This window comes from Bos mutus, chromosome 22 (assembly GCF_027580195.1).
Source record: "Bos mutus isolate GX-2022 chromosome 22, NWIPB_WYAK_1.1, whole genome shotgun sequence".
NCBI lineage: Eukaryota > Metazoa > Chordata > Mammalia > Artiodactyla > Bovidae > Bos > Bos mutus.
Window position 1 is genome coordinate 32,363,494 of NC_091638.1, and position 16,622 is coordinate 32,380,115.

Consider the following 16,622-nt stretch of genomic DNA (forward strand, 5'->3'; position numbering starts at 1 on the left):
GACTGCATCTTCTTCTCCAGGCATCTGTCCAGGGAGCTTTGGGTTGCTAGCTATTGACCCTGGTGCTGCAGTGAACTTCAGGGTAAGGTGTCTTTTCAAATTATGATTTTTCCTTGGCCTGCAGGTCCAGGGGTGGGATCGCTAAGTTATGTGGTAGCTCTGTTTGTAGCTCTTCAAGAGTGTCCACACTGCTCTCCATGTGTCACTTGCCCACTTTCATTTCTCAAAACAAGGTAGGATGGTCCTGTTTTAGGCATGTCCTCCCTTTCCAGCATTCCTGGTGTGGTGATGGCCACTGTGCCTGGTACGAGGAGTTACCTTGCTACAGTTTTGATTTGCAGCTCTGGAAGATGAGCATTATGGTGTTGCAGAAACCAGTGCTCAAGAAACCAAGCACCACACTCGGAGAGTTGGAGAACTCAGGTTTATTACACCAGCGGGCCCAGAGGAGTTAACACTCCAAGCTCTGAGCCCTGCACAAAGGGGTTACAGAGTTTTTATAGACAGACTGTAGTGGGCAACACTAGCTGTTAATAAGCTGGTTTAAACTAGGGGTTTCGCGCACGCGGGAACGGTGGTCAAGATGGGGAGGGGGGTGCCTGGCCGGGACAGGTGTGATTAAGCAGGTTTGCAGGGGCTGGGTGATTGCAAAGAGCAGGACAAGGGTGAGCGAAATAAACTCCAGCTCCTAGTGTTGCAAGTCCCCACTTTCTGAGACTACATGACCTATGTGATCAAGACTTTGCAAGGGGCAAGCTGAGTTACGGAGGCAGAAGGAGAAAGCTTCTGCCTCCGTATTTTAACTTGTAACTTTTTTTAAATTTTAAACTTTTCCTCTTCATGGTGCATATTTAAAATATGTGCTTTAAAAAATACCAAATAGAAGAAAAAAGAAAAAAACATGTTAAGATTGACCTCTGGAAAGTAGCTTTCCAAAGATCTGCCCTCTTTTGAATTCTTTTTAGATGACCTGCCCCAGGACAAAGCGTGCGTGCTGGTTTCCTTTACAGTCCCTCAGGCCTTATGACTCTGAAGCGTCCAGCAGCTCAGCTCTGGCACTTGTAGTTCCAGGAAACGTCCACAAGGCGGCAGCACAACTCTGCACCCAGCTAGGGTGATTTGGGTAATCAGAGCCCTAGAGAAAGAGATATACCTGGGTGGTGGCTTCCAGTGGAGTGTGCTGGAAGAGAGAGTCCAGGGCTCCTGTCTTGGCACTTTTTACTGTGAAGTGTTCTTCCTTCCCAGAAATCCCAATTCCCGCCCTAACGGAGATGCTGAGGATGCTGTGGTCCATAGGTGGAAAGACTCCAGAGGAAGGAGACCACTGGAGGAAACCCCAGCACAGGGGACCTGGGGAGCAGGTGGCTTTTCAAAGCTCATACGGCACAGAGGACCACGTTCCCTGAATGTACTTGACTAGGGTGGGCTTGTCTATAGGTACTTGACTACTTGTACTTGACTATAGGAGGGCCCGCCAGGACATGAGATTCGGGTCCCATTCACAGGAGACCGGGCACTCCAGGACCAAGAGGCGTTCATTCACTGGCGCCTTGTCCCCAGCTCCCCCAGCTGCACCACAGTTCACCCTGGGGGACCCTGAGTGCTCCAGAGGTGTGAGAGCAACCCGTCCCCAAGCCCCAGGGGCAATATTCCCGGTGGTTCTTTACTTTCCTTTTTTTTCTTTTTAGATTTGATTTTGCTTTAGTGTTGAAATACAGTTAACTTCCAGTGGTTTATTTCAATGTAGTAGAAATGGATTCACTTATACATATGCATGTATCAGCTCTTAGTCACACTCTCTTCCTGTACAGCTTATTAGAAACTGTTGAGTAGCGTTCCCTGTGCTTTGCAGTAGGTGCTTCTTGATGATCTGTTTCATATATAGTGTTGTGTATGTGTGAATCCCACCCTCCTAAGTTCCCCCTGCTGTCCCCTTGTCCTTCTTTACCCCAATTTTTTCCCCCTTGGGAACCATAAGTTTCTTTTTGAAGTCTGTTTCATGAATGAGTGCACTTGTATGGTGGTTTAGATTTGACCTCTAAGAGTTATCATAGTTCTGTTGTTCCCTGTCTGACTTCCTTCAGTTAGCACAATCATCTCCAGAACCATTCATGTGGCTGCAAAGGCAGTAATTCATTTTCCTGGCTAAATCCTATCCCATGGTACCAAGTGACCGCATCTTCTCCAGGCGTCTGTCCAGGGAGCTTTCGGTTGCTTGCATTGCCCATGGCGCTGCAGTGAACTTTAGGGAACAGGTATCTTTTCAAATTATGGTTTTCCTTGGCCTGTAGGTCCAAGGGTGGGATTCCAAGGTCATGTGGCAGCTCTGTCTTTTGTGTTTTCAAGAACCTGCACACTGTTCTCCATCGTGGCTGTTGCCTGATCCATTCCTCAAAACAAGGTAGGAGGCTCCTGTTTCATGCATGTTCTTGCTCTCACTTGTTCCTTGTGGGTCGACTGTTTGGTGATGGCCCTTGTGAGTGGTGAGAGGAGATACCTTGCTGCAGTTTTGATTCCTCTCTCTCTAAAAGGGGAGCATGTTTGATTCCTAGCTCTCTTATGGAGCATGTTTAAAATATGTGCTTCTTAAAAAGCCAAAGAGAAGAAAAAAGAATAAACAGTGTTCATTAAATTTAAAATGACTGCTGGAAATTGGGTTCTCCAAAATCTGCCCGTTTTTAAATTCTTTTTCAGTAATCTGTCTGAGGACATTGTTTGCAGGCTGGTGACCTTTACAGGCTTCCCAGGTGGTGCTAGTGGTAAAGAACCCATTTGCCAATGCAGGAGACATAACAGACATGGATTCAAACCCTGACTCCGTTCCTGAGTTGGGAAGATCCCTTGGAGGAGGACATGGCAACCTACTCCAGCGCTCTTGCCTGGAAAATCCCATAGACAGAGGAGCCTGGCTGGCTATGGTCTATAGGGTCGCAAAGAGTCTAACACGACTGAAGCGACTTAGCAAGCATGTCCTTTATAGCCTTGTAGGCCTGGTGACTCCGAAGCTCTCAGGAGCACTGCTTTGACATTTGTAGTTTTAGGAAACGTCCACAAGGTGGCAGCACTTCTTAGCACCCTGCTAGGTGGCTTGGGCAACTAGAGCCGTAGAGAAAATGGAGCTCCTGGGTGGTAGCTTCCAGTGGAATGTGCCTGAAGAAAGAGTCCAGGGTTAGTGTCTTGGTGCTTTTTCCCACATAGCATGTCCTTTCCCAGAAATCCCAAGCCCTGCCCTAATGCTGTCCTCCATAGGCTGGGTGACTCCCAAGGAAGAAGGCTGCCTGTGGGAACCCCAGCCCCAGGAGACCTGGGGAGCGCGCAGGTTTTCAAAGCTTTTTCCGCTCAGGGGTCCACCTTTTCCAGGATTTGCTCGACTTGCATGAGGTGTAGGGGGACCCACCTGGATCAGGAGATTGGGGTCCCACTCCCAGGTCATGGGCACTTTAGGTGCATGAGGGATTCATTCCCAGGTATCTGATCCCCAACTCCCTCAACTGCACAACAGTTCAGCCTGGGGGACCTGGGTCAGCCCTTGCTCCTGGGTGTGACAACAGCCCAGTTTCTGAACCTAAGGGCAGTATTCTTGGCATTTCTCTGTTGCTGTTCATTGTTCAGTCCCTAAGTCGAGCCTATTTGTGACCACATGGACTGCAGCATACCAGGCTTCCCTGTCCTTCACTATCTCCTGGAATCTGCCCAAACTCATGTCCATTAAGTCAGTGTTAGGATCCAGCCATCTCATCCTCTGTTGCCCTCTTCTCCTCTTGCCCTCAGTCCTTCCCATCATCAGGGTCTTTTCCAATGAGTTGGCTCTTCACATTAGGTGACCAAAGTATTGGAGCTTCAGCTTCAGCACAAGACATTCAGTGAATATTCAGGGTTGATTTCCTTTAGGTTTGACTGGTTTAGTCTCCTTGCTGTCCAAGGGACTCTCAAGAGTCTTCTCCAGCACCACAGTTTGAAAGAATCAATTCTTGGGCTCTCGGCCTTCTTTATGGTCTAGCTCTCACATCCATACATGACTACTGGAAAAACCATAGTTTGACTATGAGGACCTTTGTCAACAAAGTGATGTCTCTGCACTTTAATTCCTTGTGTAGGTTTGTCATAGTTTTTTTTTTTTTCCCAAGGAGCAAGCATTTCCAAGGAGCCACCATTTCATGGCGGCAGGCATTGTCCACAGTGATTCTGGTGCCCAAGAAAATGAAATCTGTCACTGTTTCCACTTTCTCCCCATCTGTTTGCCATGAAGTGATGGGACCGGATGTCATGATCTTCATTTTTTGAATCTTGGAATTTTATGGCAGCTTTTTCACTCTCCTCTTTCACTTTTATCAGAGGCTTTTTAGTTCTTCTTCACTTTCTCTTCACTTTCTGCCATTAAAGTGGTATCGTGGGCCTATCTGTGGCTTTGATATTTCTCCTGACAATCTTGGTTCCAGCTTGTGCTTCATCCAGTCCAGCATTTTGTATGATGTATTCTGCATATAAGTTAAATAAGCAGGGTGACAATATACCTCCTTGATGTACTCCTTTGTCAATTTTGAACCAGTCCAATATTCATGTCCAGTTCTAACTGCTGCTTCTTGACCTGCATACAGGCTTGTCAGGAGGTAGGTAAAGTGGTCTGGTATTCCCATCACTTCAAGAATATTCCACAGTTTGTTGTGATCCACACAGTCAAAGGCTTTAGTGTAGTCAATGAAGCAGAAGTGAATGTTCTTTTGGAATTCCCATACTTTTTCAATGATCCAGCAGATGTTGGCAGTTTGATCTTATGATAATCCAGCTTGTACATCTTGCAGTTCTCGATTCACATATTGTTGAAGCCTAGCTTGAAGCATTTTGAGTATTTCCTAGGGCTTCCCTTGTGGCTCAGCTGGTAAAGAATCCACCTGTGATGCGGGAAACCTGGGTTCGATCCCTGGGTTGGGAAGATCCCCCTGAAAAGGGAAAGGCTACCCACTCCAGTGTTCTTGCCTGGAGAATCCCAGGGACGGGGGAGCCTGGTGGACTGCCGTCTATGGGGTCACACAGAGTCGGACACGACTGAAGCGACTTAGCAGCAGCAGCAGCAGAGCGACTTTTGCTTTCATTTTTCACTTTTTGCTACCATGTGAAATGAGTGCAATGCTTCTAGATCAGGAGACTGGGGTACCATCCACAGAGGACCGGGAACTCCAGGCCCAAGAGGGGTTTATTTGCTGGCACCTCGTCCCCAGCTCCCTCACCTGCACCCACGGTTTAGCCTGGGTGACCTGGGGCGACCTGGGTGTTGGGATGTGACAACAGCCAGTCCCCGAGGCCTAAAGGCAATATTTTTGGCTTTGGTTTACTTTTTTTTTTCCTTTAGATTTGATTTTGCTTCTGTATTGGAATATAGTTCACTTACAGTGCTGTGGTTGTTTCAGTGTAGCGCAAAGGGATTCACTTCCACGTGCATCAGCTCTTATTCACTCTCTTTCTTGTACAGGTTCTAAGAGACTGAGTAGCTAGCGTTCCCTGTGCTTTGCAGTAGGTGTTCCTTGATGATCTAGTTCTTACATAATAATGAGCATGTTTGAATCCCACCTTCCGGAGTTCTTTAGAGTATGGGTGTCTTTTGAAATTATGGTCTTCCATGACTGACAGGCCCAGGGGTTGTATTACCAGGTCATGTGGCTGTTCAGTAGCTCATTCGTGTCCGACTTTTGAGACCCCATGGACTGCAGCACTCCTGGCTTCCCTGTCCTTCACTATCTCCGAGTCTGCCAGACTCATGTCTACTGAGTCGGTGATCCCATCCAACCATCTCATCCTCTGTTGCCACCTTCTCCTCCTGCCCTCAATTTTTCCCACCATCAGAGTCTTTTCCAATGAGTCGGCTCTTTGCATCAGGTGGCCAAAGTATTGGAGCTTCAGCTTCAGCATCAGTCACCATCGGAAGTGATTTTGGAGCCCAAAAAGATAAAGTCTGTCACTGTTTCCTTTTTTCCCTTTTATTTGCCTTGAAGTGATGGAACCAGATGCCATGATGTTAGTTTTTTAAATGTTGAGTTTTAAGCCAGCCTTTTCACTCTCATCAAGAGGTTCTTTAGTTGCTCTTCACTTTCTGCCATTAGAGTGGTGTCATCTACTTATCTGAGGTTATTGATATTTCTCCTGGCAGTCTTGACTCCACCTTGAGCTTCATCCAGCCCAGCATTTCACATGATGTACTCTGTCTATAAGTTAAATAAGCCGGGTGACGATATGCAGCTTTGACATACTCCTTTCCCAGTTTGGACCAGTCTGTCGTTCCATGACTGGTTCTAACTGTTGCTTCTTGGACTCCATACAGATTTCTCAGGAGCCAGGTAAGCTGGTCTGGTATTCCCATCTCTTTCAGAATTTTCCACAGTTTGCTGTGATCCACACAGTCAAAGGCTTTAGTGTAGTCAATAAAGCAGAAGTAGATGTTTCTCTGGAATTCCCTTGTCTTTTCCATGACCCAGGGGATGTTGGCAATTTAATCTCTGGTTCCTCTGCCTTTTCTAAATCCAGCTTGAACATCTGGAAGTTCTCGGTTCATGTGCTGTTGAAGCCTAGCTTGGAGAATTTTGAGCATTTCCTTGCTAGTGTGTGAAATGAATGCAACTGTGGGGTAGTTTGAACATTCTTTGGCATTGCCCTTCTTTGGGGTTGGATGAAAACTGACCTTTTCAGTCCTGTGGCCACTGCTGAGTTTTCCAAATTTTCTGACATATTGAGTGCAGCACTTTAACAGCATCATCTTTTAGGATTGAAGTAGCTCAGCTGGAATTCCATCACCGCCACTAGCTTTGTTCGTATGATGCTTCCTAAGGCCCACTTGACTTCACACTTCAGCATGTCTGGCTCTAGGTGAGTGATCACACCATGATGGTTATCCGGGTCATGAAGACTGTTTTGGCCTACAGGCCCCAGGATGGAATTGTCAGGTCATGTGGTACCTCTGTTTTATCGTTTTCAAGAACCTGGAACTGTTCTCCATCGTGGCTGTTGCCACTTCCCTTCCTCAAAACAAGGTAGGAGGGCTCGGTTTCAGGCATTGCTTCCCTTTCCCGCGTTCTTTGTGTGTGGAGTGTTTGGTGATGGCTACTGTGACTGGTACAAGGAAATACCTTGCTGCACTTTTAATTAGCAGCCCTTCAAATGAGTGCTATGGAATATATGTAAAACATGTGCTTTTTAAGAAACCTAACAGAAGGGAAAGAAAGAACTGTGTGAGTCAAATTTATATTAACCTCTGGAAATTGGTTATCCCGCCATCTGCCCTCTTTTGAATTCTTTGTCGTTGACCTGCACAGGGATATTGCTCTCGGGCTGGTGGCCTTTACAGCCCCGCAGGCCTTGTGACTCTGAAGCGCGGGAATGCGCGGCTCTAGCACTTGTAGTTCCGGGAAGCGTCCACAAGGCGGCAGCACTTCCCCGTGCCCAGCTAGGTTGGCTTGTTCCTATTGAAAGCCCTAGAGAAAGGGGAGTTTCGGGTGGTAGCTTCCAGTGGAGGGTGTCAGAAGCGAGAGGCCAGGGCTCGTGTGTCCGTAATTTTTCCCAAGTACGTTCCCCACTTTCCAGAAACCCCAAACTCCACCCTGCTGGCGATGCTGATGGTGCTGTTGTCCATCCGCGGAGTGACTCCTGAGGAAGGAGGCTGCAGGTGAGAGAGCCCCAGCACCAGGAGACCGGGGGAGCAGGTGACTTTTCAAGGCCCTTTCGGCTCCGAGGTCCGCCGTTGTTTTGGTTAGTCGACTTGCGTGAAGTGTAGGAGGGCCCACCTGGATCAGGAGATTGGGGTGCCATCCTCAGGAGAGCCAGCACTCCAGGCCCAAGAGGGGATCTTTCACTGGCACCTCGTCGCCAGCTCTCTCAGCTGCAGCACAGATCAGCCTTCGGGACCCCCAGAAGTCCGGGCTCCGGAGATGTTACAACAGCCCAGTCCCCAAGTCCTAAGGGCGATATTCTTCGGTTTTCTTTATCTTCCTTTCCTTTACTTTTAGAGTAGATTTTGCTTTTACATTGGAGTATAGTTGGGTTCTAGTGTTGTGGTTGTTCTCCATGTGGTGCATACGGATTCACTTATACATACATCAGCTCTCATTCACGTTCTTTTCTGTACAGCTTATTGGAGACTGGTTGAGGAGGGTTCCCTGCACTTTGCAGTAGGTCCTTCTGACGATGTTTCATGTATATTATCGTGTATGTTTGAATCCCACCCTTCGAAGTTCCCTCTGCCCTCCCTCTTTTACCCCAATTTTTTTCTCCTTGGGGACCACGTGTTTCTTTTCGAAATATTTGAGTCTGTTTCATAAATGGGTACATTTGCATCACGTTTTAGATTCCACCTCTAAGAGATATCATAGTCCTTCTGTTGTTCCCTGTGTGACTTCCTTCATGATCATCTCCAGGTCCATTCATGTGGCTGTAGAGGCAGTAATTCATTTTCATGGCTGAGTCTTGGTCTATGGTATGTGCTAAGTCGCTTCATGCATGTCCTACTCTTTGTGACTCTATGGATGGTAGCCCGCCAGGCCTCTCTGTCCATCGGCTTCTCCAGGCAAGAACACTGGAGTGGCTTGCCACACCCTCCTCCAGGGTATCATCCTGACCCGGGATCGAAACTGTGTCTCTTAGGTCATCTGAACTGGCAGGCCGGTTTTTGCTTCCCTAGTGCCACCCATGGGACAGATCGGCACATCTTCTTCTCCAGGCGTCTGTCCAGGGACCTTTCGGTTGCTTGCATTGCCCATGGTCCTGCAGTGAACTTTGGGGTACAGGTGACTTTCCAGATTATGATTTTCCTTGGTCTGCAGGTCCACGGGTGGGATTGCCAGGTCACATGGTAGCTCTGTTTTTAGTGTTTCAAGAACCTCCGCAGCATTCTCCATCGTGGCTGTTGCCCACTTCCATTCCTGAAAGCAGGGTAGAAAGGTTCTGTTTCGTGCATTCCCTCCCTTTCCCGAATTCCTGTGTGTAGAGTGTTTGGTCAGGGCCATTGTGAGTTGTGCAGGGAGATGCCTTGCTGCAGTTTTGATTCGCAGCTCTCGAAAATGAACATATGGAGCAAATTTAAAATATGTGCTGCTTAAAAAAAAAAAAAAAAACGAATAGAGGAAAAAGAAAAAAAACATGTCAGGTTAAATTTAAATTGAACTCTGGACATTGACCTCCCCCACTCCCCCCGCCACCCCGCGCACACACACAGGACATTTGCTTGCAGGCTGGTGTTCTTTACAGCCCTGCAAGGCCTTGTGACTGAAGAGCCCAGAAGCTCCGCCCTGACACTTGTAGTTCCAGGATACGTCCACAAGGCAAGGCGGCAGCACTTCCCCGCGCTCCTCTAGGGTGACTTGGGGAACCAGAGCCCTAGAGAAAGTGGTGTCCTGAGTGGTAGCTTCCAGTGGAATGAGCTAGAAGAAAGAGCCCAGGGCTCCTGTCTGGGTACTCTTTCCCGCGTAGCGTTCCCCTTTCTCAGAAATCCCAAGCCCCACATAAAGGCGATGTCAAGGCTGCACGTCCTCCTTCGCAGTGGTGACTCCACGGAAGGAGGCTGCAGGTGGGAGCCCCAGCAGCAGGGACCTGGGGAGCGGATGACTTTTCAAAGCGCTTTCAGCACAGAGGTCCACCGTTTCTTGGGTGCACTCGACTTGCGTGAGGTGTAGGAGGACCTGCCTTGATCAGGCGATTCGGGTCCCATCCACAGGGGACTGGAGAGGCCAGACCCAAGAGGGGTTCATTCGCTGGCACCATATCGCCAGCTCCCTCAGCTGCAGCACAGTTCAGCCTGAGGGACCCGGGGAGACCCCTGCACCTGGGATGTGACAGCCCAGTCCCCGGGGCCTAAGAGCAATATTCTTGGTGATACTTTCCTTTCCTTTTTTTCTTTTTCGATTTGATTTTGTTTAATGTTGAAATATAGTTGACTTTCAGTGTTTTTTTTTTTTTTTTTTGATGTAGGGCAAATTGATTCACTTATACATATACATATAGGTCAACTCTTATTCACGTTCTTTCCTGTACAGGTTACTAGAGACTGTTTGAGTAGCGTTCCCTGTGCTTTACAGGAGGTACTTCTTGATGATCTAGCTCATTATTGTATTGTGTATGTGTGAATTGCACCTTCCTAAGTTCTCCCTACTGTCCTCCAACTTTGCCCCCATGATTCCCCCCTTGGAAAGATAGCCTTCTTTTTGAAGTCTTTGAATCTGTTTCATGAATCAGTGCAGTAGTATCATATTTTAGAATCCATCTCTAAAAGATTTCATCGTCAATCTGTTGTTCCCTGTCTGACTTTCTTCAGTCAGCGTGATCACCTCCTGGTCCACTCATGTGGCTGCAAAGGCAGTACTTCATTTTCGTGGCTGAGTCCTAGTCCGTGGTACAGACTGACTTCATCTTCCTGTCCAGGCATCTGTCCCGGCAGCTTTTGGTTGCTTGCTCTTGCCATCAGTGCAGAGTTAATTTTGAGGCGCAGCTGTCTTTTCAAATTATGGTTTTTCTTGACATCAGGCTGAGGAGTGGTGTTGCCCGGCAGTGTGGCAGCTCTGTTTTTAGTGTTTCAAGAACCTCCACACTGTTCCCCATCGTGGCTGCTGCCTGCATCCATTCCTCAAAACGCGATAGGAGGGTCCTGTTTCATGCATGCCCTTGCTTTCCCGCGTTCCTTGTGAATCGACTGTTTGTTGATGGCCACTGTGACTGATGTGAGGAGATACCTTCCTGCAGTTTTGACTCCTAGCTCTCTAAAAAGGGGCCTTATGGAGCATGTTTAAAGTATGTGCTTCTTAAAAAAGAAAAAAGAAAAAAATGTGTGTGTTAAATTAAAATTGACCTCTGGAAATTGGGTTCCCTAAGATCTGCCCTCTTTTGAATTCTTTTTCGATGACCTGCCACTGCTTCCAGGCTGGTGTCCTTTACGGGCTTCCCAGGTGGCGCTAGTGGTAAAGAACCAGCCTGCCAGGGCAGGAGACATAAGAGACTTGGATTCGATCCCTGATCAAGAAGATCTCCTGGAGGGGGACATGGCAGCCTGCTCCAGTTCTTGCGTGGAGAATCCCATGGACAGAGGAGCTTAGCAGGCTATGGCCCATAGGGTCACAAAGGATCTGACATGACTGAAGTGACTTAGTACGCACTGATTCCGGGAGATGGTGAAGGACAGGGAAGCCGCATGCTACAGGCCTTGGGGTCACAAAGAATCGGGCAGGACTGAGTGACTGAACAACAGCAACAACGTCCTTTACAGCCCTGCAGGTCAGGTGACTCTGAAGCTCTCAGGAACTCTGCTCTGGCACTCGTGCGAAACATCCACGAGACGGCAGCACTTCTCTATGCTCTGCTAGGGTGGTTAGGGCGACCAGGGCCCTAGAAAACATGGTGTCCTAGGTGGTAGCTTCCAGGGGAATGTGCCAGAAGAAACAGCCCCGGGCTCCTGTCTTGGTACTTTTTCCCACATAGTGTGCCTTTACCCAGCAATCCCAAGCTGCACCCAAACAACGATGCTGACCATGCTGTAGCCATAGAGGGGCTGACTCCTGAGGGTGGAAGCTGCCACTGGGAACCCCAGCACCGGGAGGCCAGCGGAGCAGGTGACTTGTCAAAGCTCTTTATGGCACAGATGTCCCTCGTTTTTTGTTGTTGTTGTTGTACTCGACTTGTGTGAGGTGTAGGAGGTCCCACCTGGATCAGGGGATTGGGGTCCCTTCCACAGGGGAACAGGAACTCCAGGACCAAGAGGGGTTCATTTGCCAGCACCTCCTCCCCGATTCATTCAGCTGCACCACAGTTCATCTGGGGACCCCAGGACGCCCCGGGTTCCTGGGGTGTGACAACAGCCAAGTCCCCAAGCCCTAAGGGCAATATTCTTGGCTTTTATTTGCTTTCCTTATTTTTTTGTTTTTAGATTTGTTTTTGTTTTAATGTTGAAATATAGTTGACTTCTGATGGTTTGGTTTTTTCAGTATAGCGCAAATGGATTCACTTACATGTATACCATCTCGTGTTCACACTCTTTGTTGTACAGGTTCTTAGAGACTATTTAAGTAGCATTCCCTGTGCTTTGCAGTAGGCGCTTCTTGATGTTTTAGTTCATATATAGTATTGTGTATGTGTGAATCCCACCCTCCTGAGTTCTTCCTGCCCCTGCTCTTTACCCTCATTTCCCCCCCTTGGGAACCATAAGCTCTTTTAGACGTCTCTGAGTCTGTGTCATTCATGCAGGCTTTTTTATCCTGTTTTAGATTCCACCTCTAAGAGATGTCATAGTTGTTCTGTTGTCCCCTGTCTGACTTCCTTCGTTTAGCTTGACCATCTGCAGGTCCATGTTGCTGCAAAGGCAGTAATTCACTTTTCTGGCTGAGTCCTGTTTCACAGTACAGGCTGACCATGTCGTCTTCTGCAGGCGTCTGGCCAGGGAGCTGTTGCTCGCTTGCTGTTACCCATGGTGCTGCAGTGAACTTTAGGGTACAGGAGTCTTTTGAAATTACGATTTTCCTTGGCCTACAGCCCAGGGGTGGGCTGGCAGGTCATGTAGTAGCTATGTTCTTAGCGCTTTCAAGAACATCACACTGTTCTCTGTGGTGGCTGTTCACTTCCATTTCTCAGAACAAGGTAGAAGAGTTCTGTTTCTGGCGTGTCCTCCTTTCCTGCATTCCTTGTGTGCAGACCGTTGGTGATGGCCATTGTGAATGGTGCAGAGAGATCCCTTGCTGAAGTTGTGATTTGCAGCTCTCGAAAATGAGCGTTATGGAACATATTTAAAATATATGCTTTTTAAAAAACAGAAGGGAAAAAAAACCCCCAAAACTCGTGTTCGGTAAAGTTAAGTTGAGCTTGGGAAAGTGACCTCCGAACAATCTGCCCTCTTTTGAATTTGTTTCGATGACCTGCCAGAGGACATTGCTTGCGGGTTGGTGTCCCTTACAGCCCTGAAAGCCTTGTGACTCTAAAGAGCCAGAAGCACCACTTGGGCACTTGTAGTTCCAGCAAAGTTCCACAAGGAGGCAGCACTTCTCCACACCCCGCTAGGGTGGCTTGGGCAACCGGAGCCCTAGAGAAAGTGGTGTCCTGGGTGGTGGCTTCCAGTGGAATGTGTCAGAAGAAAGAGCCCAGGGCTCACATCTTGGTACTTTTCCGGCATCGTGTGCCCTTTCCTATAAATCCCAAGCCCTGCCCTAACAGTGATGCTGAGAGTGCTCTCAAACAAAGGGCGTGACTCAGTGACTCTCAAGGAAAGATGCTTCTAGTGGGAACCCCAGCATCAGGAAACCTGGGGAGCAGGTAAGTTTTCAAAGCTGTTTTGGCACAGAAGTCCACCATTTTTTCGGTATACTCGACTTGCTTGAGGTGTGGGAGGGCCCACCTGGATCAGGAGTCCTATCCACAGGGGACCGGGCACTGTAGGCCCAGAAAGGTGTCATTTGCTGGCACCTTGCCCTCAGCTCCATCAGCTGCATCATAGTTCATCCTGGGGGACCTGGGTCGGCCCTTGCTCCTGGAGGTGACAACAGCCCAGGCCCTGGGACCTAAGGGCAGTATTTTTTACTTCTCTTTCTTTTTTTTAGATTTGACTTTTGCTTTATGTTGGAACATAGTGGGCTTACAATGCTGTGGTTGTTTTCAGTGCATTCCACAGAGATTCACTTATTCATATATATACATACCTCAACTTTTAGTTACGTCCTTTCCTGGACGGTTTATTAGAGACTGTTTGAGGAGCGTTGCCTGTGCTTTGCAGTAAGCACTTCTTGATGATCTAGTTCATATGTAGTATTGTGCATGTGTAAATCTTATCCTCCTGAGTTCTCCCTACCCTCCCCACTTTACCTCATTTTTTTATCCCTTGGGAAACAGAAGTTTCTTTCCATAGTCTTTGAGTCTGTTTCACAAATGAGTGCATTTATATCATGTTTTAGATTCCACCTCTAATAGATGTCATAGAAGTTCTGTTGTTCCCTGTCTCACTTGCTTCAGTCAGCATGATCATGTCCAGGTCCATCCGTGTGGCTGCCAAGGCAATAATTCATTTTCCTGGCTGAGTCCTGTTCCATGGTACAGACTGACCATGTCTTCTTCTCCAGGCGTCTGTCCAGGGAGCTGTTGTTCGCTTGCTATTGCCTGTGGTGCTGCAGTGAACTTCAGGGTACAGGTGTCTTTTCAAATTGTGATTTTCCTTGGCCTACAGGTCCAGGGGTGGGATTGCCAGGTCATGTGATAGCTCTGTTTTTGCTTTTTCAAGACTGACCCCACTGTCTTCCATGGTGGCTGTTGCCCACTTCCATTTCTCAAAGCAAGGTAGGAGGGTCCTGATTCATGCATGCCCTTCCTTTCCCGCATTCCTTGTGTGTGGACTGATTGGTGAGGGCCACTGTGACTGCTACAAGCAGTTACCTTGCTGCAGTGATTTGCAGCTCTGGATAATGAAAATTATGGAGCATATTTAAAATATGTGCTTTAAAAAAAAAAAACAAATAGAAGAGGGAAAAAAAAACATGTGCGTCTAATTTAAATTGACCTCTGGAAATTGGCTTCTGCATGATCTGCCCTCTTTTGAATTCTTTTTTGATGACCTGCCAGTGGACATTACTTACAGGCTGCTGTCCTTTTACAGGCCTTGTGATTCTGAGGCGCCCAGAAGCACAGCTCTGGCGCCTGTAGTTCCAGAAAATGTCCACAAGGTGGCAGCACTCCCCTGTGCCCCGCTAGGGTTGCTTGAGCAACCAGCGCCCTAGAGAAGCGGTGTTCCAGGGTAGCGGCTTCCAGTGGAGTATGCCAGAAGAAAGATCCCAGGGCTCCTGTTTTGGTACTTTTTCCACGTAGCCTGGCCCTTTCTCAGAAATCTCAAGCCCTGCCATAATGGCGATGCTGAGGGTGCTTTCGTCCACAGGCAGGATGACTCGCGAGGAAGGAGGTTGCCAGTGGGAACCCCAGCACCCAGAGCCCTGGGGAGCAGGTGACTTTTCAAAGCTCTTCTGGCACAGAGGTCCACCGTTGTTTGGGTTACTCGACTTGCTTGAGGTGTAGGAGGACCCACCTGGATCAGGAGAGCGGGGCCCCATCCACAGGAGACCTGGTCTTCCAGGCCCAAGAAGGGTTAATTCTCTGGCACCTCGTCCCCAGCTCCCTCAGCTGCCCCACAGTTCAGCCTGGGGGACCCCAGGCAGCCTGGGTCCTGGCATGTGACACTAGCCCATTCCCTGAGGCCTAAGGACTTTGGTTTAGTTTCCTTTTTTCCTTTTTAGATTTGATTTTGCTTCTATAGTGGGTTGCAATTGACTTACAGTGTTGTGGTTGTTTTTGATGTAGCACAAAGGGATTAATTTATGCATATACATGTATCAGCTCTTCAGAGAAGACAATGGCACCCCACTCCAGCACTCATGCCTGGAAAATCCCATGGGTGGAGGAGCCTGGTGGGCTGTAGTCCATGGGGTCGCTTAGAGTCGCATGCGACTGAGCGACTTCACTTTCACTTTTCACTTTCACGCATTGGAGAAGGAAATGGCAACCCACTCCAGTGTTCTTGCCTGGAGAATCCCAGGGACGGGGGAGCCTGCTGGGCTGCCGTCTCTGGGGTCGCACAGAGTCGGACACGACTGAAGCGACTTAGCAGCAGCAGCAGCAGCATATCAGCTCTTATTCACTTTCTTCTACAGGTTCTAGAGACTGGGTAGCGTTCCCTGTGCTGTGCAGTAGGTGCTTCTTGATGATCTCTTTCATACATGATATTGCGTGTGTTTGAATCCCACTGTCCTAACTTCTTTAGAGTACAGGTGTCTTTTCAAATTATGGTTTTCCTTGGCATACAGGCCCAGGAGTGGGATTGCCAGGCCACGTGGTTGTTCAGTTGCTCAGTCGTGTCCAGCTCTTTGCAACTCCATGCACTGCAGCATGCCAGGCTTCCCTGTCCTTCACCATCTCCTGAAGTTTGCCAAACTCATGTCCACTGAGTCGGTTAGTCCATCCAACTATCTCATCTCTGCCTCCCCCTTCTCCTCCTGTCTTCAGTCTTTCCCAGCATCAGGGTCTTTTTCAATGAGTCAGCTCGTTGCATCAAGTGGCCACAGTATTGGAGCTTCAGCTTCAGCATCAGTCCTTCCAATGAATATTCAGAGTTGATTTCCTTTAGGATTGATCTCCTTGCAGTCCAAGGGACTCTCAAGAGTCTTCTTCAGCACCATAGTTCGAAAGCATCAATTCTTGGGCGCTCAGCCTTCTTTATGGTCCAACTCTCACATCCATACATGACTACTGGAAAAATCATAGCTTTGACTACAACTTTGACTGTTGGCAAAGTGATATCTCTGCTTTTTAATACACTGTCTAAGTTTGTCATAGCTTTTCTTCCAAAGCAAGTATCTTTTAATTTCATGGCTACAGTTACCATTGGAGGTGATTTTGGAGCCCAAGAACATGAAATCTGTTAGTGTTTCCTTTTTTTCCCATTTTTTGCTTTGAAGTTAAGATTGCCAGGAGAAATATCAATAACCTCAGATATGCAGACGACACCACCCTTATGGCAGAAAGTGAAGAGGAACTAAAGAGCCTCTTGATGAAAGTGAGAGGAGACTGAAAAAGTTGGCTTAAAGGTCAACATTCAGAAAACGAAGATCATGGCATCCGGTCCCATC

The 16,622-nt window shown here is 48.1% G+C and overlaps 1 protein-coding gene across 1 annotated transcript in view; it reads left to right on the top strand.

Annotated features, from left to right (window-relative positions):
• The window catches only part of FRMD4B (FERM domain containing 4B), a 358,795-nt gene that overhangs the window by 75,066 nt on the left and 267,107 nt on the right, over window positions 1–16,622 (top strand). The gene's annotated exons all lie outside the window — the stretch shown is intronic.